We start from the raw sequence: 25,676 nt of genomic DNA on the forward strand, positions 1-25,676 counted from the left end.
CACAAAGATGCCAGGAAGAGAAAGCAAACCCAGGGCTGGGGGTGGGCTGAAAACTTCCATGGGAACAATTTCTTCTCCTCCTCTGGCCCATAGGGGACTTTCAAGGCAGAAGGAACTTGCTTGGCTGGCTCCTTTCAGAGGAAGCCCACTGAGTTCTTTGATGAAGTTGTTGAGATGTGATGAAGGTCTCACAGTCTTGGCAGGGTCTCTTGGTTATCTTTGCTGAGGTCTCTGACAAAGGGCTCTGGTTGAACTTTCTAGAACCACACATCTTTTCCTAATAGTAAAGTACTTTTGAGGTCAGTTTGCCTTTATGCAGTTGAGGGAAAGTGTGACCTTGACTCACAACGACTAAGACAGACTGTAGTCTCCAAATCCTAGACTTGATTTACCTCTTGGCATCCACCCGCCCACCCTCTGGGTTCTCACTTCTGTAATCATGGGCGGGTTTCATTTTATACTTGACTTAGCAGGATCTGAGAAGCTAGCCTGATCTCAAGCCTGGGAAGGATCTCGATGGCCATTCTTCTTGAGGCCTCGTGTGTCAGTGCTGAGTGTCTGTATAAACAGGTTTGTAAATGGTTGCCTCTCTAAGAACCATCCTGGCTACCCAGGCTGGGGCTCTGGTTCGCTCTCTTCTGGGGGCTTCCAACATTAGTCCAGGGTCTCTTTACAGGCCCTCGAGGCAGGGTTATCTTCATTTAGGTTAAGGAAAACGAATTTTCCCAAGAACAGGTCCACCTCCTGTCACACAGCTGACTCATGGTGGTGTGCCCTGGCTTGAAATTCAAAGTGTCTGGGCTCAGGGTATCTGCCTGCCATGCAGCCTTTCCCAAGGCCTCTGCATGGTCAAGGACATCAAGGCAAAACTGCAAGTTCAGTGACCTGTGCAGTTCTGGGTTCGGCTTGCTGTAGCCCTCTGAGTCAAAATGGTAGAGGCCCCAGCTCTGACCACTGGCACCAGAATCAACCACTTCCACCGGCTCCCAGGGGACTTCAAAAGGGCAAAGGCCACATCTGCTCTTGGCTGTCAGTGCTGAGTCAGTCAGTGATTCCACAGGGTTCTAGACTGAATGGTGGCGTGGCCAGACAGACAGAGAGGCTCCTGGGCCCCAGACGAGCCTCTCCCTCGCAGCTGGTTAGGGTGGGAAAAACATTGAGAATCGGTGACAACACACAGACAGGCATGGATGATAAACTATGGAAAGACTCCCACGCAAGTCACTGCTGGCCTTTGAGGAGGGCAAACAAGAGAAAGGAAAAACAAACTGTCCAAAATGGCTACTGATCTGCAACCATCCCTCTGTACCAACCACTATCCTGCCATTTTGGACTTCTAGGCCTTTCTAGATATCCTCAGTCCCCAACTTTCTCAGGATAGTTTGTTCATGCCTATTAAAAATTAAAATTCCTAGCTGAGCGGTGGTGGCACATGCTTTTAATCCCAGCACTTGGGAGGCAGGGGCAGGCAGATCTCTGTGGGTTCAAGGCCAGCCTGGTCTACAAGAGCTAGTTCTAGGACAGGTTCCAAAGCTACAGAGAAACCCTGTCTCAAAAAACCAACCAAGCAAAAAATAATATTCCTCAGTTAGTCACTGTCTAGTCATTCATGCTCAGAGAGGCCCTGTCTGAGCAGGACTGACCTGCGGTGGAAACCTTTCCTTAGGCTCAGGCTCCCTCAACTCCGGTTACTTTGCAAACGGTAGCCACTTAATACCACAGTGTCCTTTTAAAGGGGAGCAGGCTACCGGGAAGCTTGCCTGTGCCAGTAGGGTTGCCTCAGCAGAAGCAGAGCCGACCTTGAGGTGTAAGGATGGGGAATGAGTGTGGGTGCCTAAGTGTGTGTGTGTGTGTGTGTGTGTGTGTGTGTGTGTGTGTGTGTTGGGGGGAGATATGGTCATATGAGTATTGTGCTTGTGTACATGTGACACAGGCTGTGATGCATATGATGATGCGGACTGCATGTTTGATGCTGAGTGTGTATGGGATAGATGTCTATGGTGCATATGTAGGTATGTCTGTCTAATAAATGTCTGCAGCATGTGTGTACTTGGGTATGTTTGTACACCCATGCCTGTGTGGGTAGGTCCGAGGGTAGATGTAAGTGATACATGTATAATGCAGGTATAGGTATGTAAGGTTCATGTGTGTGGTATTCTGCACTGGGTGTAAATGGGTATGACTTTTGTGGTACATGGTGTCTGTAGATGTATGCAGTAGCATGTGCATGTGTGATGGGTGTGTGCATTAGTTGTGTGTGTATGTGATGGCTGTGTATAGTAGCCCTGTGCAAGTGTGATGGTTGTGTATAGTAGCCGTGTGCATGTGTGTGTGATAGTTGTGTATAGTAGCCCTGTGCAAGTGTGATGGTTGGGTATGGTAGCCATGTGCCTGTGTGTGATGGTTGTGTTTGGTAGCCATATGCATGGGTGATGATTGTGTATAGAAGCCCTTGTGCATGTATGATGGCTGTATATAGTAGCCGTGTGCCTGTGTGTGATAGTTGTTGTGTATAGTAGCCTTGTGCCTGTGTGTGTGATAGTTGTTGTGTATGGTAGCTGTGTGCATGTATATGTGATAGTTGTATATGGTAGCTGTGTGCATGTGTATGCAATGGCTGTGTAGAGTAGCCATGTACATGTGTGTGTGATAGTTGTGGTTAGTAGCCATGTACATGTGTGTGTGATAGTTGTGCAGATTATCCGTGTGTATGTGTGTGATCGTTGTGTATGGGAACCATGTGCATGTGTGTGTGATAGCTGTGTATAGTAGTTGTGTGCATGTGTGATGGGCATGTGCAGTAGTGCAGCCGGATCCTTGCTTTGCAAACCCTAACAACCACATCAGCACAGGAAACTCTCTGTCCTAATGTGTTAGCTCTGAGCAAAATACCTGGCATAAAGGCAAAGGCTCACCATGCTGACCCCCACACACATTATTTACTTTCACTCACCAAATTGTTTGTTTGGAAAAATGAATACAGTAGAAAATATAGACATGTTCATCAGAAAGATATTCTCCTGGAGTCATAAGGACTTTAGCTATGATGTATGGACATTACAAGAAAGAAGAAAAGAGGATCACGTTCTCAGAAGAAAAAGAGAAATAGTGGGGGAACAAGAGGCTGGGCTGACTTGTGACCATCCTGCTTCCCCAGCCTGTGTCAGACAAGGCCAGCTCCTGCTCTCATAACCATTTGCCTTAATGTAAATATTTTGAAGTCTTTCTTTTCCTGAACCTTTAACCTTGCTGGTAAATAGAGCACATACAGTAAATGAATTGTTTTCTGAGAACTAACTTTTGAGGAAATAGGAAGGGTGAAAAAGATTTTTTTAAGAATGAGCTAAGTGTCAGTCTCTTGCATGATTGACAACCTTTGCATTATTTTTCAACTCTGCTTCAGAAAACTCTGGGTCACCAAAACCAAAAAAGCTTAATTTTAACTTATGGAAATCATAATGATTAAAATGTGTAAATATACCCAAAGAGAGCAAAGTCTGTAGGCAAAAGGTGAGGACCTGGAGACAGTCTCTGATGAAACAGCACAGAACTATATAAACAAAATTTAAAAAGAATCTAAGCTTTTGTTTTGTTCTTTTTTCAAAAAGTGAGTAGGAAGAAATGAGCAATGTGGGGGCTGTTGCACACAACAGTAGCTCAAAGCTTTGCTCCCCATTGGTTCTGGTCTCCGGTCTCTGTCTGGCTTCAACCCTATCATAAATTCTGAGATTACGACAGAAGAAAAGAGCAGACTGTAAGGCCCATTTTCAGTCTCAAAGGCATCAGCCTTCTCTCTCCAGGCAGGAGGCTGAAGGAGATTGCTGTGTCAAGCCATCCTGAAAGATTGTTTTGTGAGAACAGCAGGGTCCACCCCAAAACTAGATTACCCCACTAGCTTCCCCAGGAAGGCTTTCTTTATGTCTTCTACACAATTTAACTGTTCCTTGGGTATACAGTTTCTTGACTTTCAAGATACAGGGAGGTGCTGTCAAAACACAAGATCCCTAATGTGCTTTGGAACTGGTGGAGAAAGGGGCGCTTTGTAACTTCAGTCATGGTGAAGTTGCAGATGAGGGTGAGTCCAAAGCCCCCCGCCCCCAAGACCAACTGGAGGTTCTAGGCCTCACTCTCTCCTCATCCCACAATGCACATGCCCATTCGGCTAATTCTGGCAAGGTCAGTTTCTCAGACTGTTCCTGTTGGAAGGTAAACTGAGGGCATTGTAACTACATCCTTCAAGTCTTTGATGGAGGCAGAAGAGAAAAAGGAAGCAGAAAAGACGAAATGAGTCACTCCACCTTGTTTAAAGATGGATTGAACTAAACCACAATGTGTTAAAAACAGGCAGGTTGCCAGAAGTCTGAGCTACACTCATCTTCATCCTTCTCCGTTTTTCCTTTCAGAACAGGCGGAAGACTCAGCTCCTTTCCAAGTCTGTGTGTGGCATTTTTATCTGATTGACCTCCTCCTCTAAATCCTATCTTATCTCTGCTTGTAAATTCTCGCCCTCCTAGGTCCTGCTCTCCAGGTCCAGGAGCACAAAAGCAGGCAAGTCTGCCCTGCAGGAAAACTAGCTACTGTGAGGTCTCTGGGCCTCTGCAGGTCACTTAGAGAACAGGTCTGGGAGGACACTGGCTTTGCCAGCAAACTATCTGTGCCCCCCAACAACCAGCCTCCCCACATAGAGCGGGTGAGAACTGCTGTAAGTGATGGAATCTTCTTTGGTTTTCTTACTCGTGGCCTTTCTTGTTGACATAGAATATCAGTCAGTGCAAAATTTCTGGACACTGCTAAGCTTGAGAAAGCCTTTGTAAGCCTGTGTTCATAAAATGCTTTTGTAATGGCTTGCAGGGGATGGGTTTGTTTAACAAGAAGGCTCAAAATGTTAGGTTAATTTGAAACAGCTGGATGATTATCTCCACTACCCCAGGCCCAAGGCAACCAAAAGGCAAGGTAGGAGTGGGAGATTCCCCCCTCCTGCCTGCCTGTAGGGACGGATGTCTGTAGGGAGAGAAGATCTGTACGTACTATAGGCTCCCACACTTACAAGCCTCATGTCCAAGCATAGTTGCAGGAAAGCTCCTTGTGGGGTGTCTTAAAGGAATCTTTCCCAGAAAGGACGTCAGTCTGAAACCTGTGTACTCGGGAGATGTTTACAGGTGAGGCTGTTGTGGGAAAAGCTTGAAAAATGGGACCCCTGGTTTTTTTGAAGTCACAGCAATCACTGCTCAGAACTGAAACCACAACGGACCGGAAAGGAAAACAAGGGGAACCGGAGGCTTTTCTGAAGAATTCCCTGTGCCCCTCGTGGCGTGTGGCAAGGTGACCCATGTTCCCGGTTCACCTTTAGGCTGTGTGCAGGTGGCCCATTTTAGAGCTGCCCAGGCCAAGCAAGGGTTGCAGCCAGAGCTGGCTCTGATAAGGAAACCCCTCCCAGGCAACTCCCACCAGTGCTAGCTGCCTGCTTTCCCCTCTTCAGCTGGGCTCAGAACAGAGAAGATCAAATCCAGTGTGCGCTCTGCACACTGAAAATCGGGAACTTGATCACTCTGGGCTGACGATGTGTTTTGAAAAAAGAGAGGAGAGGTGTTCTTTCCCTGAAAGTTCCCATCCACTGTTGAGTAAACACCATAAATCTACGGTGGGAGACAGGCTGCCTGCGCTCAGGTTACCTCCGGCTACAAATTTAGCTTCAAGTTTTAATTCCCTGAACATGAGCAACATTGTATTCCAGCACAGGTCTGATTTATTAATGAGGCAAGTTCGCCAACTTTGGGGTCAAAGAGCAGCTTCCCACCCCTTTCCCTTCTTTTCCTCCTGTGGCCCAGGAACCATTTTGGCAAATCCCCTCCATCTTCCCCCCCCCCCCCCCATTAAATATGGGCAACTGGCTGCAGAAAAGGCAGATAAACCCCTTTGTCTCTGGGCAGAGATGACCGCTGACAGAAAGAGGACTGACCCAGTCTACCCTGGGGAATCCAAAATGTCTCCTTATTAGCTCCAGTGGGAGTCATGTACACCTTGGCATTTGTCTGGGGGTCACAGAGGGTCTGTGGGAGACATCCAGGACCCCAATGACATTGCTTTATGCACAGAGCACTGGCGGGGTCCTGTTTGCAGGTAAAGTGACCAATGTTGTATCTTTGACACTGGCAGAAGGTCACATTCTTGAGATGACCCAAATTGGTACCTGAGAAAAAGGGAGATTATCTTGTTCAAATGGTATCTGTTCTCCAAATATGATGGCAGGTGCCTAGGATAATTCTGGTGTGGGGGTGGGTGAGCTGGCTGAGCATTTAACACATGCTAGGCACCCTCACTAGAACCGCCACGGTGCTCCTGGGAATGGTTTGGGGGCTCTGGAAGGGCCCCAAATGCTGAGTTCCTCATATGTGACGTCATTTGCTGGCAAGAGCGGCCCTGTGAGGTGGGTGGCGTTTTCTCCACGCTCTCCTGTGAGCGAGCTGAGGTGTATGGGATGACGGAAGGAGCTCTACTGGCGAACCTCTGTCAACAACATCAGCTGAAACCCAAGTCCTGGGGCACCCCTGTGAGGATTTTCTTACCAGATTATTTGAGGCAGGAGGACCCACCCCAAATCTGGGCCTCTGGTGGCGGGCCATATAAAAGGACATGGAAAAAGAAAACTTTGATCTTTGCCTCTCTGGCCTCACATCCTCTGGCAAGACCATCTATCCCGTTTCTACGACATTTCTTCACCAACATTAGAACTGATTTCTTTGGGATTCCAGTACAGACTGAAGCCAGTACCTCTCCAGGACTCCACATCGAGTCCGTGAGCTATCCAGCCTCATGGACTGAACAGATACATGATTCTGAGCCTTTCCAGTGTGAAAAGGCCATTGCTGGACTACCTGGACGGCATCTTGTAAGCAAGCTAACAAATCCCATACAGACTCTCGGCTTTGGAGAACCCTGACTTCGAGTTCAACATTAGTAATAAATAAGTGCACGTTCACTGCCTGCTACTAGTTCTTGTGCGCACGCCCCCCCCCACACGCCCCACCCCTTGTCTGCACTTGTATTAACAATGGATGCACCTTCAGTAGAACCTGAATTGGTCCAAACTGTAGAGATTCAGAATATAAATTCCCCATGTTGTCAAGGCATTCCAGAACCAAACTTTCAAGTGAGCTTTGATTTTTCACAGTGGCTGGTAATGTCCTTAGACGTGTAGGCCCTTTTGTCTGTCACAGCCGCTCTACTGTGCCATGTAGCATAACAGCAGCCAGTGGTGATGCACAGAGGAGAACCACTGTGCTCTGATAAGACGTTATTAAATAATAAACGGGTAACCTAGTCATTTGGGGCAATGGGCAATAGTTTGAGACCCCATCGTTTTCATCTTAAGACATCATTTACAGTAATACCACAGCCCTAGCATTTTAGACATAGGGTCTGTCCAACCTACCAGAAGTGAAACTGGGATGGGGTAGGGGACGAGTGTCCTTGCAGGCAGGCAGAAGTATGGGGACACTTACCACTTACCTTCAGGTAGCCCAGGCCCAGCAGTCTAGGACCATGATGTGAGAGCCTGGTTCCAGTGCCTTATGTACCTAGCCTGCTTCCTAAACCTGCCTCTCCGGGGCCCATGTAGCAAAGACATCCAGCCACCTCTCATGACAGTGAGCAGACCTGATAACAGGCAGGCAAGGGTCAGAAAGGTCAGTTCACAGTGCCACCCTGACTCCCTTTACCATCCAACCTCTCTGATCCTCAGTTTCCCCTTTGGTATATGGGGGAGATCGTTCCTTGCCCCATGAAGATATAGGGGAAAAGAGAAGAAGGGCCTGGATAAGGCTAGCCCCCAGGGAAGGGGCCTCCATGCTGAGGTGCCAGGAAAGGCTTTTGCCATCTGTCCATGCCTGGGAACCAATGTCAGATCATAGGGGAGCTTGGCAAACTACGTAAAAGGGACCTTGACTCACTTCGTGGTAAGCAGCCTAGCGCGCTGTTTCAGATTCTGGTGCCTGAGGACCGTGTTCAGGTTCAATCACATCCCGCATGCCAGGTGCAGCCCTCGGCTCTCCTGTGTTACACACACACACAGCTTTCTAGAAAGCTCCAAACTCCTCACTATTTAGGGATGGGGAAACTGAGGCACTGAACTGAAGCCTTGCCACAAGAAGTGGAGGAAAGTAAGACCTGGTGGTAGGATTAGAACCTGGCAGGTGAATGCCTGAGTTTTCCCGCCTAACCACTGGTAGCCAGGATACAGCACATGCTAGGTCTTGGCAGGTCTGCTACTTGGCTGGACAGGGAGGCGCTCTGAGTGTGGAGGAAACTGAGGCAAGGCCAAGCCTTCCTCTTTCTCTGGGATATGCCTGTGCCTCCCGTACCAGCTGCTCTGAGAATGACAGAGTCGATCCATTGGTCCCCCTTAGACCCCTAATTCCCCAAAGCCCTTGGATGTTTAAAGGCGGATGGAAGGAGAACCTGGGGTTGCACTGTGCACAGGTCAGCAGAGGAGGAGGCTCCAACACTGGCTAGAGATGGACACTGTGTCCTTGTTATCATCGTCATGCCCTTGAAATGAGAAGGCGAGTTGCTAGAAAAGCAAATGGGCCCCCAGCCCCTGGAACAGTGCTTCTGGGTCCTGATGGAAGCTCCAACTGCCTGCTTCCCAGGCCTGGGAACTGAGACTCTGTAAGTAGAGCTGTGCCCCCCACTGGGAAGTGAGAGCCTATCTCAGTTCCTCATTTGAGGCACACCCAAATTCCCAAGGCAGTTAAAAGCCTCAAGTTGCTCAACTGTGTCAGGGAAAGTCTGGGCTGTCGCTTCTGGCATAGTGGCTGGACCCAGGCTTTGGGGAGCAGAGTCTGGGCTGTCTGGCCTCGGAAGTGTTAGGCACACACTGCCTGTGTCCCACAGTACACACGGCGGGGGGGGGGGGGGGAGGCGCTGTGATTCTGATGGCCAAGGGACAGCGCTCTCCGTTTGTCATTGGCGCCTTCGGGAACTAAATCTGAAGGCCGGTTTTGACTGTCGTAACCAAGCAAGTTGAAGGAAGCCAAGGACACCCCCCCCCCTTTATTCCGGGACTTTTTTTTTCTCGGTTAAGAGAAGCCATTTCAGTAAACAAGGGCTGTATGACCAAACGTACCTCACCTCCCCCTCCCCCACACCACACCTTGTCATTCAGGCTGGGATGAAATGAGCCAGCAAGAAACGTTTCAAGTCCACCTAGGTTTATTTCAGCATCTTTTGAGCGACATCTGCTTGGGACACCTGTGGCCCAAGACCTGTCTACCAGTTCTACCCGCTCCCCCCCCCCCCACACACACACACATACTGTGACTTAAATGCTTCAGTGGCCTGTGGCCCTCCAGCCACTCGAGAGTCTTTAGCGATTCCTACTCAGGATCTGAAAGTTGCTGAGACTCAGTGCTTCTTCACAGGAGCTCACTCTAGATAGGTGCCCGGCAGCCCAGATTGTTCCGATAATTGGCCTGGTCCTGTTCCCAGCATGCACTGCAGCTGGCATGGCAGGTACTCCTTCCCTTTGGCCTTATAGGCTAGTAACCCCGCAGATTCCCAAGTGGTACAGGCTGAGAGTCGGCACATCAGAACAGATGCGGATGAACCCAGGGGTCGGGGTGGGGCTGGGGTCTGGCCCAGGGGATTTTAGAGTTCCAGGCTGGGGGATTTGGAGGCTGTTTCCCAGCAGGAAGCTGTCCGAACTCCTCCTGGGATTTCCCCATGGCCTAACCCACTTGGTTCCTCTAGCGTTAGTTCTTTTTCCTGCTGAGTACCCTTCTTTCCCATTTTGCCCGCACATCTTGGAAGATTCCAGTGGCGCAAGTATTTGCTGTTAGAGTTCAGGAGGCTGAAACAACTTTACTAGCAAAAGTCAAGGTGCCTGGGGTGCCTGAGGGTAACTTTTGTTCCCTCCTCTTTGGTTTTTCCAGGCTGCCAGCAGTCCTTGGGGACCCTTCCTCCGTCTTAGAGAATGGCTGTGATATTCACCTCCACCTTGCCTCCTCTGGCCTCTTGTCTCCATTTTATGAGGACCTGGATGATAACGAAATTGTGTTTCGGGACCAGAGATGGCAAGGTGATCTCTTCAGCTCCAAGTCCTTTGCTACATAGAGTAATAACTCTGGGTTCTGGGAAAACCTCGTATAGTGAATTCCAGGCCAGCCTGGGCTAAGAGTGAAAACCTACCTCAAGTAAAATAATACAACAAAACAAAATTTAGTAAATTCACAGATAATTCAAGTATTTCAAAGACTTTTAAACTGTGGACCCCTTTGGGAAGTGTCCTGACATCGTTGGATAAAGAAAACAAAAAAAGCCAAGATACATGGTGTGGTTAAAATTAATTTTTGTGTTTTGATTTTTGCTTTGTTTGAAAGAGGGTCTCCTGCCCTTCCATCCGTGTGCTGAGATTACAGGTGTGCACATACCGTTCAGTCCAGCTGAGAAAGTGTGTTTTAGTTATGTTAATGTTGCTGTGTTTACATGTTAATTTGTACAACATATATCATATGTTATATGCTATATTATAATATACAATATATTATATGTATTAGAATATATAATATATAATAATAAGATGTTAATATAACAATATGACCAAGGCAACTTATTAAAATGAAAGGTTCTTTGGGGATCACAGTTCCAGAGGGACAGGAGTCCGTCCCTGCCATGGTGAGGAAGCGTGGCAGCAGGCAGGGCAGGCATGACATTAGCACAGCTTCAAGCTCACATCTTAAACCACAAGCAGAAATCAGAGAGCAAACTGGGAATGGTGCACCGCTCTGAAATCTCAAAACCTACCCCCCAGTGGCATATGTCCGCCTGCAAGGTCACACCCTCCTGAGCCTCCCATCAACAGGGACCAAGTATTCAAATACCAGATACTATGGAGAGCATTTAGCATTCAAACCACCACAGTATGGTTGACACCTAGTAAGATACAGAGTTTGGGCAGCTGACTGTGTACCATCTATGTGTTTCTCTGTATGCGGTGTGTATGTCTGTGTGTGCCTTTACATGTGTGTCTGTGTATGTTTCTGTGTAGGTGTGCTTGTATGTGTGTATTTCTGTATATGTGTGTATGTCTGGGAGGGGGGCTGATAGCAAAGATAACACAATCCAGGAGAAGTGGTTGGAGCAGAAGGAGTATGAACCATCATATCCAAGGTCCTCCAGAAGCCGCTTGAGAGTTGAGGGTTGATAAAGACATGAGGTTCTCCAACCAGCAGCTCTTGATCTTCTGCTAGGTGGGCAACCATCCTGGTGTACTCCAGGCTTAGGATCTCCTGGGATGAAGGACTTTTGGCACTAAAGTCGGATAAACCCTGGGGAAACCTTGATGTCTGTATCCCAGGCCTTCCCTCTAGAACTCTGTGGCTCTGAAGGGACACCACTCCCTCTTCTCTGGAGCCTGGATCACTGGGGTAAGTGCCCCCTTTTGGTTATTTTTGGTGTATCTGTGGTAGTGGCGATGGTGTGTGTGTGTGTTTTGCGGGGGGGGGGGGGGGGTTGTGTGTGTTTCTCTCTCTCTTAGAATAGAGGCCAGAAGTTTTCCTGGATTTTGGACTGGGAGGTGGAAAGCAAACACTTAAAAACCTTTAGGGTTTAATGAGAACAGGATTTTATTTTAACAGTAAATTATAATATTTGACAAAATGCAGACACATTGCTGCTCAGAGCTGGAACTGAGTCAGTGTGGAAAATATTCTTTCTCTAGGGGGCCCAGCACTGGAATAAGTGTGAATTACAGAGAGAATTCCCTTGATCTGGAGATGGCTCAGTGAAGACTGTGATGGCATTGTCTCATCACCAGGGATACCTAGGTGAAGAGGTGAGCATCTGGAGGGAGAGTTCTCGGAGTCTCAACCTCTGGAGCCTCCATTGTGGTAGTTCATCTTCTTAGTTGAGCAGGGTTTAAAATCACCATGGAACCACATCTCTGTGTGTACCCATGAGGGTATTCACAGACAGAATGAACCAAGAAAGGAGGACTCACCCTGGATGTGGGTGACATCATCTCATGGGTCCCAGAGTTATTTAACAGGATGATGAAGAAGATGATAGCCTTTATTAAGAATTTGTAGGAGATCTTTATATATGCTTAGTATAAATCTTTTATTGACTAAACAGATTTTGAATACTTTCACACCATCTATTATTTTGTTGATATGATCAGTTTATCATTTAAATTTTGTGATCAGTAAGCTGGGTGGTGGTGGTGCACACCCTTTAATCCCAACACTCGGGAGGCAGAGGCAGGTGAATCTCTGTGAGTTCGAGGCCAGCCTGGTCTACATGAGCTAGATCCAGGACAGGCTCCAAAAGCTACAGAGAAACCCTGTCTCAAAAAACCAAACCAAACAAACAAACAAATTGTGATTAGTGTTTTTTCATGTTCTAAGAGGTCTTTGCCTACCCCGAGACTTCCAAGACTTCCCAGGTCTTCTTCTGTTTGTTTTATAGCTTGGGACTTTTACTTCTAAGTTTGTGTTATTTAATTCTCTCTTGAAGATTTAAAAGTTTTACTATTATTGTAGGTTTTATTGTCTCATCAGCTCCAGAACTTCCTTTGATTCTTTAAAAATACATTGCTAATAAAGTGGGGAATAGAGAGGATAATGGAACACATGTGATAAGGAAGTAGATGGGAGACTGTGGGGGAAGGAGAGGAACCAGCTGGAGGAGGGGAGGTACTGGAGCAAACAGTGGGGGAGGGGGACAAGTGAGAACAAAGTATAATGCATATGATCATATAAATGAAAATGCCACAATGAAACAATGAACACACACACACACTCCTATACATCCATTGCTGTCTGGCAATTCTCCATCTGTTCACTCATTATGGCTATGTTTTCTCTTATGTCCTCTGAACATATAATTGCTACTTAAAGGTTTTTACAGGGCTGGACAATTAGTTCAGCACTAGAGCAGCTGTCTACCATGTGCAAAGCCCCGGATTTAAACCTAAGCATCAAGGGAAAGCAGGAGCTCTTTTCCATCTAACACATGATATACTTAGGCTTTTGTGGCACTGTTTTCCCTTTTAATACAAATCACTTTAAAATTTTTTCTTGCACCAGGCCGTGGTTGCACACACCTTTAATCCGAGCACTCAGGAGGCAGAGGCAGGCGGATCTTTGTGAGTTCAAGGCCAGCCTGGTCTACAAGAGCTAGTTCCAGGAGAGGCTCCAAAGCTACAGAGAAACCCTGTCTTGAAAAAAAAATTCTTGCCTGTCTAAAACTTCCTTTGATATTGTTTCTCATAATGGTTTCAGAGATTCTGGATTCTGTCTTTCTTTGACAACATCAGGTGGTTATTGATGGACCATCCCTTCAAAGTTGTAGAAGTTTGGCTTTGTATTCTTTAATGTAGCCTTGTTGAACATTTTCCCTTAGACGGGAAGAAAATATTTAATCCTTGGGACATGGTCTTTGCTCCTTAGTATAATGTGCCCTAGGATTTAGTGACTTCCCTGGGGCATTTCAAAGGCTCTTTTGGAAAAGTTGGCAAGATTCAAACTATTAAGTATTCTTAAGTAGGCAGGAGAGAAATTTTCTACTCACCTTTAAAACCTATGGGATGTAGTTACTAACATTGGCGTCAATTTGTTGGCAGAGGCTGCTCATTCGTTCCCTGCCACCTACACTCAAAATAACCACACAGAAACTGTATTAATTAATCTTGCTTGACCAATCACAGCTGGGCGGTGGTGGCGCACACCTTTAATCCCAGCACTTGGGAGGCAGAGGCAGGCGGATCTCTGTGAGTTCGAGACCAGCCTGGTCTACAAGAGCTAGTTCCAGGACAGGCTCCAAAACCACAGAGAAAACCTGTCTCGAAAAAAAACAAACAAAAAAAAAGATAGCTTGACCAATCACTTAGGCATATGGTTAGCTAGCTCTTATATCTTAATTAACCCATCTCTATTAATCTGTGCATTACCACAAGGCTGTAGCCTACCGGCAAGGTTCCTACTGCCAGCTTTCTTTCTCCTCTGGCAGCTACATGGCATCTCCCTGATTCCGCCTACTCTCTCTCTACATCTCTGTTTGAATTTTCTGCCTGACTTTACTCTGTTAAGCCATTGGCCAAAAACAGCTTCTTTATTAACCAATAGCAATAAAACATAATCATAACATACAGATAAAACATAGTCACAACATACAGAGGAGAATCCCACATCATAGAGTTCTTCAAACCTTCCTTGTTAGTGGTTAGTATTTCTCAGGACAACAATTTCAGGAAGCCAGAAACTTAGAGAACACCAGGCCTGCTACTTTCTACCTGTTTAAAGGTGCCTGTGCACCCAAAGGCTGTATAAAGGTAATTTGGGTAAAGAATGGTCTTCAGACATTTTTACACTTTGCGTGAATATACAATACAGTTCCTCATAATTCAAGCCTTAAGTACCATTACTTTGGCATTGGACTTGTATCCTTTTTTTTTTCTTTTTCTCATGGAGACACTGATGTCCTTCTGCCCTTTGGGAACATTTCTTGAAAGTGAAATTCATTTTTGATAGACCCAGACTTGCAAATGTCATTCTTACTGGTAAGTGGTACTGGTGATAGGATGCTGGAGTCTCCCAGGGAGAGTTGATCTGATGAGTTCTTGGTTGTCCTGGGCACTGTGGACAGTGAATGAGAAAATCTCTAAACAGCACGACTTCTTCCTTGCCTCTGTCCTGTCCATAAACACTGATAGAAGCCCAAAGACATAAAAGAGGTGCCCAGAGAAGCACAGACTGACTCCCACTGTGAGTGTAGAGATCAAAACCAACATCAGACTGTGCTCTGAGCTCAGCTGCTCCTTCTGTCTGGGAAGGAGGAATTCTGAGATCCACCATGTTCCAGAAAGGAAAGAGAAGGAGTGGTAGGGGCTGGAGAGGTGGTTCAGCAATTAGGAGCACATGCTGCCCTTCTAGGGGATTGGAGTTTGGTTCCCAACATCCACATCAGTGGGCCCATGACCACCTACAATTCCTGCTGCAGGAAGTCAAATGCCTTTTGGCCTCCTTGGGCATTGGCATGCATATGTCATTTACACACACACACAAATAAGTAAATAAAGACTTTTTAAGAAGAAAAAGAACTGGTTGGTGTTATCCTATACCTTCAATCCTAGCACTCAGGAGGCAGAGACAGGCAGATCTCTGTATGTTCAAGGTCAGTCTGGTCTATAGAACAAATTCCAGGGCAGCCAGGGCTACATAGAGAAACCCTGTCTTGAAAAACTGAAAGAAAGGAAGGAAGGAAGGAAGGAAGGAAGGAAGGAAGGACAGAATGAAGGAAGGAGACACATTTGGGGAGAGGATTTGAAGCTGAATGGACTGTCAAGGTCTTTCACAATATTCTTTCATTCACTAAGCTGTTCTAGTTTCATGTCTCTTGCTGTGATAAAATATTTTGGCCAAAAGCAGTTTAGGAAAGGAAAGGGTTTCTTTGACTTCCAATTCCATGTCAAAGTGGAAGGAATTAAAACAGCTAGTCACATCTCATCCGAGAACAAAGAGAAATGAAGGCACACATTGCTTCTGTTGGCTTGCTGGTCTGTCCAGTGCCCTTCCTTCACTCTTAGCTGGCTCAGGGCCCAGCAGGTAAAACTGTGCTGCCCACATTCAATCAGGGAGGGTCCTCTCACCTCAAGACAGGTCATGTGCACAAGCCAACCTGATCTAACAATCCATTATGGAGACTCTTCCAAGGTGTGTCCTAGATTGTGTCCCGTTGATGCCTGAAACAAATCATTGAAACATCATCATACTTGTCTGTTCATATTTGAAGACATGAATTGTATTTTTTTTTCATTTCAGATCTTCAAATAAAATGATGTGAAGATCCGAATGCTTTGGACCTATAGTTTAGAGGTAGAAAATCTGCAGACTCTGAAGCCTGCCCATCTGAATGTCATTTTCAGATCTGTCTGTGAGAATCACTATAGCTTCCACTTCCTCACTGAATGAGTCTGCTTCAGTCCCAGCTCCAACACACATGAGCTCTACAACCTTGTCTAGTCTTCCTGGGGCCCACGTTCCTCATCTGTTAAATACAGCTGTTAGTATTTTAGCTATTGCATATTGTTGGCAGAAGTTTCTGTTCCATCTGCGAGCTCCCAAATAACCACACAGAGACTTATTATTAATTATAGATGCTCAGCCGATAGCATAGGCTGGTTACTAGCTAGCTCTTATGACTTAAATTAGCTCATATTTCTTGTTTATGCTCTACCACGTGGCAGTTCATTTTTCAGCACAGCAAGTTCATCTTGCCTCTCTCCCTGTCCCCTGGTGACTCTGCCCTTCTTCACCCCCAGGCTTCCTTTTTTCCTGTCCACAAGTCCTGCCAAACCTCTTCCTGCTCTCTATTAAATCAATAAGAGCACACATCTTCACAGTGTACAAAAGGATTATTCCACCACAGTACATAAAATTCTTAAGTAATTCTTTCATGCAGAAAACAGGATATACATGTGCATTGTTGCTTTTATATAATTATAATTTTGCTTGATTCCCTTTGTTCATTGTACAATCCTATTTCCAAAGAAAATAAACTCCAATTTACTAATAGGAGGAGAGGCCTACCTAGATCCACCTCTGACCCATCCAGCCCTGGCCAGCACATACCTTCACTTCTCTTGCCTGTGCTACACATGATTACCCAGCTGTCTAGGTGGGGATATTGGAGCACACTTCTTTACCAGATTGGTTTGGGCCACTGCATTGTCTTTCATTGACAAGATGTCTATGTAATTCCTTTTCACTGGTGTAGTAATAAGGAGCATCGGGGCTGTGTCCCCAGCACCCCGGCTGCCCACATGGCTAGCTTATGCTCCGAAATAACAACACACAAACTGTATTCATTTAAACACTGCTTGGCCCTTTAGCTCTAGCCCTTACAGGCTAATTCTCACACACTGGTACTAACAATGGCTCTTTTTTGTTTGTGTTATTGTTTCTCCAAGATAGAGTCTTATCCTATAGCTCAGGTTGGCCTAGAACTTACTATGCAGTCCCTGCAGACCTCAGATCCATGGAAATCTTTCTGTATCACCTTCCCAAGTGCTTGAGTTAAGTCATGAGCCAGCCATCGTCCCCAGCTTCTGTTCTTCTGTTGTAGTTACAATTTTGGAAAATAAATATGTTCACATTCTAAAGTTCAAGTACAGCCCTGAACACTTATCTTGAAGGCTTGTTTTTTTTCTGTTTTTTTTTTCTTTCTTTTTTTCCCTATGAGCTTTACTCTCACGCTCACTTCCTGTCAGCCTCACACTTTGGATTGGGAGAAATGTTTGGAATCTGGAAAGCTCCATGAGGGCCAATGAGAGCAGACCTGATTCCCCTGAAGTTTCCTTTCCTAAATCCAGTGAGATTTTCCCTCTTTCCTGAAGTTCTAGGATTTCTATGGAAAGAAAAATAAATCTTCTTCATTCTGCATAGGCCCCTTTGGGTTCAAACCGTGAGGCAGCTTGAGCCTCTGTAGGTAGTGGCACTAAGGCCGAGAACCTCCCACCTACTTTGACCTTGGTGTTCTCATTTGGGAAGTGCCCAGTCTGTGGCTCCAACAGGGTGCTTTCGATAGCCAGGAGCCTGACTAGCTACACTTGCCACAGATGCTCGTGGTGGGAGTGAAAGTGTGTGGTAGAAGTGAGGAACCATGTCAGCCCCACGGAACTGTGTCTTGTCTGTGTCCTACCCAGGGGCGGATCCCTGGTGCCTGTGACAAGTGTCCTATGCACTTGTCACAGGCTGAGCCTGATCTAGAAGATACTGAAGGCCTCCTGAGGCTCTTTCTCAGCAGTCAGTCAACAACTCTATTTTAAAAGTTATGCCAGATTCCCCATGGTATTTCTTCATCTCCTCCTAAGACCCCCAAGACCCTCCCTGAGGACACAGTATTGCGGGATATTTGATCACTGAGATTGAGTAATTAAATAAAATCAACAAACCTTAGGTCAAGAGGTCGAACCAGCAACTACTTGATGTGAATTCTAGTTGGTCTTAATAATAAAAACCCAGAGTCAGGTATTCGGGGTGAAAGCTAAAAGATCAGAGAAGCAGAGCAGCCAGCTACTATTTCTTACCTCTACGAAATCCTCAGACCCATGGGGGCAAGATCCTGTCTCTACGAATCCTCAGATTGAATGCCTTGAGCTCCTGTCTTCTCCCACCTTGTATTCCTTTCTCCGCCTAGCCATATCCCTTCCTGTCTCCACCTCCCTAGTGCTGGGATTAAAGATGTGTGATTCCCAAGTACTGGGACTGAAGGTGTGAACCACCACTGCCTAACTCGGTTTCTCTTTTAGACTGGATCAGTCCCCTGTAACCCAGGATGGCCTTAAACTCACAGAGATCTATCTCTGCACCCACCTTCTGAGCCTCAGTTTCTCCTCAGAGGGACTGAGGATTCTGGTGGCACAGTCACTTTCAATCTCTTCATTGTGTTCCCAGGCTGTGTGGATGGTGGGTCACCCCTTCCCCTGCCCTGACTTCCCAATATCCAAGCTCTTTCTCGCCTTCTCTTCTTTACAGTCTGTATTTTTCCAAAGGCTGGGAAATAAAAATGTCTGATTGATAAATGAGTCCAGTTAGCTGGAAGGATGACGCTGGTCCATTTTAATTTCTTGTTTGCTTTTCTCTCTTTCCAAAATCCATGCAATAAATGTCCATCAGGTTTGCAATCAGAAGAAGAATGCCCAATAAAAAGCCAACTGGAACCCCAAGGTTGCATATTCCAGTTGGCTAAGGACCTAACCTCCAAGCTTCTGTCCTATGGTTGCTGGACACTACACCCCAGATGATGACATTACAGAGGGTCACCTCTGCCAGGAGCTACAGGCCTGTAGGGACACACAGAGTAGACTTGGCTCTTGTACTTTGGGAGCCCAGTGCCAGCCTCTAAATCTTCAAGCCGCAGTTATTCTCTAGGTTGGGGCTCCTACCAGCTGGCACCCACGCATACAAGACCCACGCAGCTGCCCAACTGCCTGTTTTTATCTTCACACGGGAGCGCCCGGTCCCTCCCTCCTCCCTCACAGCAGCAGGGTCATCTCCCTGGGGTATACTTTGTGTGTCATGTTGCCTGCTTCTTGGTAGCTCATCAAGTCTCTCTGATCTGAGTCTCTTGGTCTCTAAGTACAGCGTTTGATGAATGGTTTTATTTCTTTTTAACTACACATTAAAAAAAAACCCATAAAAATGGATGTCTCCTATCAGATTACTATGGCAATATAGAGATGCGGATCAATTCCAACAAAAATCAAATCTTTAATGGAATAGTTATTTCTCTCCTGGGCCTATTGACAGAAGCACGTCTGTGGGTGTATGGATGTTGGAGGGGTGGTGCCCCTCCAGTCTTGGCAGGGACTCAGGACTTGAGTGACAGACACTGGAGGGGTAGGATGAATTTGAGCTGGGGGAACAGAGAGTGGTGGTGGGGTGGGAGGAGAGGGCATGTGAGCTAACAAACTCCGGTGCGAGCTGATTTAGCATCCACCCCTCATCCTGAGCAATCTAGCGACAGGGCTCTGCTTGTGTGGGGGAGACTGGCGGGCCTGGGGCGCCTGCTGGCCAGCCTGGCCCTGGGTGTGGCTTACTCTAATCATTGCTGTGAAAAGAAGCAAAAGCAGGGAAGAGGGGTTTATTTTGGTGCCCGATTTAAGAAAGCTTCCGCGTACATCATGGTGGGGCAAGGGTGTGGGCAGCTGGTCACAGGAGGTCAGGCCCTCAGGCAGCAGGGAGATGTGTACTGATACTCAGTTCACGTTCCCTTCTTCAGTCCAGCACCCCAGCCCAGAGCCTGGTGCCACAGTTAGAAGGGTTTTTTTTTTTTTCCACCTCAACTAACTCAATGTAAATTATTTTTAGATTTATTGCACTTTTATGTGTTTGAATATTTTGCTTGCATGTTTGTCTGTGCACGCTAGACATGCACTGAAGTCAGAAGTGAGCATTAGAACCCTTGAAGCAGGAGTTAAGGATAGCTGTGAAACACCAGGAGGATACTGGGAATTGAACCCAGGTCCTCTGTAAGAACAAGCAGCGCTCTTAACCACTGAGCCTTCTCTCCAGCCCACAACTAGCTCAATCTAAAAAATCCCTCCACAGATGTGCCAAGAGGATTGTTTCTATGGTAATTCTTTTTTGTTTGTTTGTTTGTTTTGTTTTTCAAGACAGGGTTTCTCTGTGTAACAACCTTGGCTGTCCTGGAACTTGCTCTTATAAACTAGGCTGGCCTTGAACTCACAGAGATTCACCTACATCTGCCTCCTGAGTGCTGGAATTAAAAGCATGCACCACTACTGCCTGGCCTCTATGGTAATTCTTAACCTCATCGAGTTTTCAGTGAAGATTAGCCATTGTATATGGAAAAAGTATTGTCTTAGGTGTACTGCCATCCTGGCTGCATAGGGTTTCGAGACAATGGCATGCTCCCTGCTGCTAGTTGCTTATAATATGGGCCATTTATCATGGCTTGTAGTAAGGGGTCAATGTCTAGTGGCCATCACTGGCGATAGCCTTACTGACAGAATCCCAAGCTGGCACAGAAGAACACATAGTGAAAGGGAGTGCATGTGTGTGTGTGTGGGGGGGGGGGTGCGCGCACACGTATGTGTGTGTGTGCATGTGTGTGTGTGTGTGTTATGACTACTCTGATGACTTCTTCATCCTAATTTTCTCTTAGCCATTCTACCTGCAAACACTGTATTTCCACGAAGCTTCCGCCGTCCTCATACTTCGCGATGATGATCAAACTCCAGCGAGATTTTCAGAGGTGTCCATCACTCATACACATGCAATTTTAAAAATGAAATTTAAAAGAATTGTTTTCCTCGCAAGTGTACATTCTGAGGCTGGGAGTTACGTGTTCTAACAGTGAAGAATCTGGACAGTGGAGAATGAATCAGGCCTCTAGGGAAGTGTCTGACAGTGGAGGGCAAGAATCAGGCTTCTCACGGTTAGAGTGGGATTGACAGATAAGGAGGAGGCTGGGATTGTTCATGCGGTGGCGGCTCAGGGTTAGAGAAATCAGTATGGAGTCAACTTTAGCTTCCCATAGATGCTGATGGGTACACAAAGTATTCAGATAGTTTGTATAGACACAGATACTTCCTTATTCTGTCAGCTGGGCGGGGGGTGGGGGGAGGCTGAAAACAGTCTTACTACAATAACAAAGAACACACATTTCCAGACCGTGTGTTCTCATTTTTACTGTATGTGTGTGGGTGTTTTGCCTGCTTGTACTTCCCTGCACCACACGAGTGCAGTGCCCTCAGAGTCCAGAAGGGGGTGTCAGACCCCTGGAGTTACAGATGGCTGTGAGTTGCAGTGTGTGCTAAGAATTGAACCTGAGTCCTCTGCAAAACTCACCAGGGTTCTTAACAACTGAGCCGTCCCTCCAGCCCCTTATGTCCAGACTTTAGTTTACAATACCAGCCTTAACACCACTTCATATACCATAGCTGACCCGAGGACAAGCAGGGCATAAACAGTTGGAGTGTGGTGCACTGAGGGTCCCAGGAAGAGAGCAGAAAAACAAGCAGCAACACACGTCAGGGGGCGCAACAGCCACTGGAGTTTTCAGCAGCGGGAGACTGACAGAGTAATTTGAGCAGTTATGTGGTGTATAGGCGAAGTAACTCAAGTACAAATTAGCATGCACGACTTCACACTGAGATGGATAGCTAACTACAGATAGATCTGATTCAAGGAATGGAGGAATATAGAAGAATCTCTAGTTTGCAACATAATTTCAAATAATTTACAAACATTCCACCCTTCTAGGTGAAAAGTAGTTCCCCACTCTGTAAGTGTAGCTGGCATGAGGACTTCCTGCCCGACAGTGGGAGGAGTCTCATAGAAGAGAGGGACCACAAACACCATCACAGTCAGGGGTCAAGAGAGGTGATCTTGATAACAGGTATTCCTACAGTGTGCTCTTCCCTTCTGTGCTTTTCTCTCCTAACTGTAGAAAAATAAACAAACAAAATAACAGCAACAAAACCTCCACCCCTGACAATGGCTCTCAAAGGGGCCACAGGCTTCAAAAATAAAGGTCTGAGCAATTGTGATGACCAAGAGGCATCAGTGAGATGTGACGCTAAACATGGGATGCTGTGCCAAGAGAGAGACACCTACAAAACCATAGGAATCTGGGTAAACTCTACAGACTTCGGTTACTCTACATTGGGATTAATGCTGACAAATACATCAGCTGGGGAAGCTGGGGGTGAGGTCTAGGGAGAGCCTCCAGACTCTTTTATCAACTTTTCTGGAAAATTAAAATAAGCAGGTAAATAAAGGTAACCTCTCCACTCTTCCTCCCATTCCTCTGACTCTTCTCCCTCCTCTTCTCCCCCTCCCCCTCTACTCCTTCCTTTCAGAAACACCATCATACAAATGGCTAGCCCTTGCCCTTGTCTAGCTGCCTCCCTGTGCCTTATTCGGAAGCCTGCTAATGGCATCTGTGCTACACTCCAATTCACAGACAGGCGGCTATCCCCACCCCCTGTTGACCTTGACACTTGCAAAAGTCCCTAATAGAAGTTGCCTGCTCCTGCAATCTTGAGCCCATTCGCACCCGCACCCGTCAGCCGTGTCTGACGTTGCCTTGTGGACAGTCAGGACCTCCTGCGCGATGCCTTAGGCTACGCCTTCGGAAACTCCAAAGGGAACCGTCCATCCTGCAGGGAAGGCGTGTGCACGGAGGATGCTGTCTGTGTCTGCTACCTGCTCTCTGGCCCACAGGCTAGTCCCTTGTGTGCATGCACCACAGCACCCAAGTGTGGGCAGAAGCACTCCTGTCGAGTGGGACGAAGCTTTGAAGAGGCTGAGACCTATGAGAACCGAGGAACCTTTGAATCTCCCTTCAGCTCCCCTACCCCGACCACAGCCCTCCTCTTGATGTAAAACATGTGTGCGACTCGAAAACAATGAGGCTGGCTTCTGAGCCAGGAAGACTGTTTTGCTTTAAGCTTCTGCAGGGGTTGAAAACAGATCCGTCTCTGACAGTTGCACAGCAGTCTCCATGGAAGTCTCTGTGGCTGAAGTGGATCTGTGAGACCGAGTGGGAAGCAGGGTCCCCACCTTGCGACCTGCTGTGTCGGGGCAAATCGCTCATACAGCTCAGTACCTGGGATATCTGTGGGGCAGACTGGATGGCTGGGTTCTCTTGAAGGCATGTGAATGTAAAATTGAAATAGGAGGAATCTTCCGGAATCTAACACAACCCACCGAGAGCTGAGTCCTCCCATATCAATCATCAATCAAGAAAATGCCCCACAGGTTTGGGACAGGTTGGAATTCTGGAGGCATTTTCTCAGCTGAGAGTCCCTCCCCTCAGATGACCCTAGCTTCTGTAAACTTGATGAAAGCGTAGCCAGCACCCCGCCCCCATTCCTTTCTTATCATCTATTACTATCATCTCTTGGCCTCCTAGACTTTTAGATCACCCACGCTCATACCTGTTTACATATATACAAATATACATTATAGACTAGGATCCACATTTTTTTGTCTTTTTGATTTTGGATTGCCTTACTTAGTATTATACATTCAAGATACATCCATTTTCCTGTAGATTATATTTTTTCCTTACTGCTGAATAATGTTTCACTGATGGATGTCTGTAGACAGAGATTGCTCATTCATTTCTCAGCTGCCCAAACCTGAAATAATCACATAGAAACTATATTAATTAAAACACTGCTCAGCCTATTAACTTGGGCTTCTTATTAACTAACTCTTACATCTTAAATGAACCCATTTCTGTTATTTTGTATTTTACCACAAAGCTCCTGATTTACCGGTAAGGTTCTGAGCATCTGTCTCCTTGGGTAGCTACATGGCATCTTGTCTCCTTGACTCCGCCTTCTTTTCTCCTCTATCTCTGCTTGGAATTCCCGCCTTACTCTATTCTGCACTGCCATAGGCCCAAAGCGGCTTTTTTATTAACCAATGTGTTAGGAGCCAATTTCCTCCTAAAATCATTACAGGAACCATCACCCTGGGGAGTCTGCAGAGAACCCCACACCCTTAATTGTGTTAGGAATAGTTCTATTGACAGAGCCTACCCCACACCCAAATTGGCTGTTAATGAGAGCTATCTGTTAGCGGAACCCACCCCACATTCCAAATTATCTAGGGATCTAGGTGTGTCAACTCGTGACTTCTTGGCCTACAGTGACCTGACCAAAGATAACCTCCTGCCTACGTGACCAACTCGGACCATGTGACCAACGTGAACCACGCGGCAAGAGCCCAGGCCCCTGTGCCCACCCCCCAACTCTTTACCCTATAAAAGTTGTACCCCGTCTCTAATAAACTGAGGCTTTGACAAGAATTCTCGCTTAGCCTCCTTCCGCTTTCCTAGCCCATATTTTCCAGGTAGTGCCTCTCCGTGACCCTGGAATAACTGACTACCGGGTGGGTTACAACCCCTAGACTGAGTAGCCCACCCAAAGGCAATCAACACCAATGGTAATAAAATGTTGTAGTAGGAGCGGTGGGGCTGTGTCCCCGGCACCCCGGCCGCCTGGCTAGCTTATGCCCCGAAATAACAACACACAAATTGTATTCATTTAAACACTGCTTGGCCCATTATATCTATCCTCTTTTCAGCTAACTCTTGCACCTGGACTAGCCCATTTCTAATAATCTGTGTAGCATCAGTCTTACCGGGAAAGATTCTAGCCTACGTCCACGTCCATCCTGGGTCAGAGCTTCATCGCGTGTGCCTCCAAGAACAGAGCTATCACGTCTGCCCGGGAGAGGGGAGCATGGTGTCTCTGAGCTCACTTCCTCTTCCTCCCAGCATTCTATTCTGTTTACTCCTCCCACCTATGTTTTAACCTGTGAGGCCAAGCAGTTTCTTTATTACTTAACCAATGACCTTCCTCTATCAATAAAAAATATTCACAGCATATAGAGGGGCATCCCACATCAGATTGTGCTGTTATGAATATAGCCTCAATAAACATGGACAAGCGAGGGTCTCCATTGAGGGAAAAAATATTTCCCAAATTGATACATTAAGTAATGCTTGGTGAGGGAAAAAAAAAAAACCTCTGGACTTGTGTAATCAATGAGGACTTTGGGGTGAAGGCAAGGAAGAAAGAGAGGGTGTTCAGAAGAGCGCTATAGAGGTGCAGGAAATAGAGAAAGAGTGGCAGTCCACATCAGGTGTGCTGAAGTCCCCGGACCTCCTGTGTCTCCTAAGAATGCCGGCTTGTTATGTAAGGTTTCCCCAGAACAGAAATGGAATCTTACGCCTCCCTGGGAAAGTTGAGGTCTGACCAGCACTGCACAGGGTGCTGATGTGGATGGGTGGGTGGGGAGGCACTTCTACCACGTGGGAGAAGTTTCACGTTATGAGTGTGTGTGTTGTCAGGGTCTGGGGCCCCCACACGAGCCTGCCTATGGATGCATTCTGTAGCCTCATTCCCACCTAAGGAAGCTTCTGCTTCAAGCTCCTGACTGTGGTTTGTCCTGCAGTCATGTGAATGCGTTTTTCAGATTTCTCTAGAAAAGCCATTGGGATAAAGGGGAAGTTACCAAGCGGGCAAGGTCTTAAGTTGCTGAGGACAAAGGTATTCCTCTGCCCCACAATTCACCCGGGAGCCCGTCTATGTCCTAAAGAGGAAGTGTGGGCTGCTCTCACTTCTGAGACACTTCAGAAAA

The sequence above is a fragment of the Microtus oregoni genome, unplaced genomic scaffold (genome assembly GCF_018167655.1).
Source record: "Microtus oregoni isolate MIOR12 unplaced genomic scaffold, Mior012 000020F_ref0000438, whole genome shotgun sequence".
Taxonomy (NCBI): Eukaryota; Metazoa; Chordata; class Mammalia; order Rodentia; family Cricetidae; genus Microtus; species Microtus oregoni.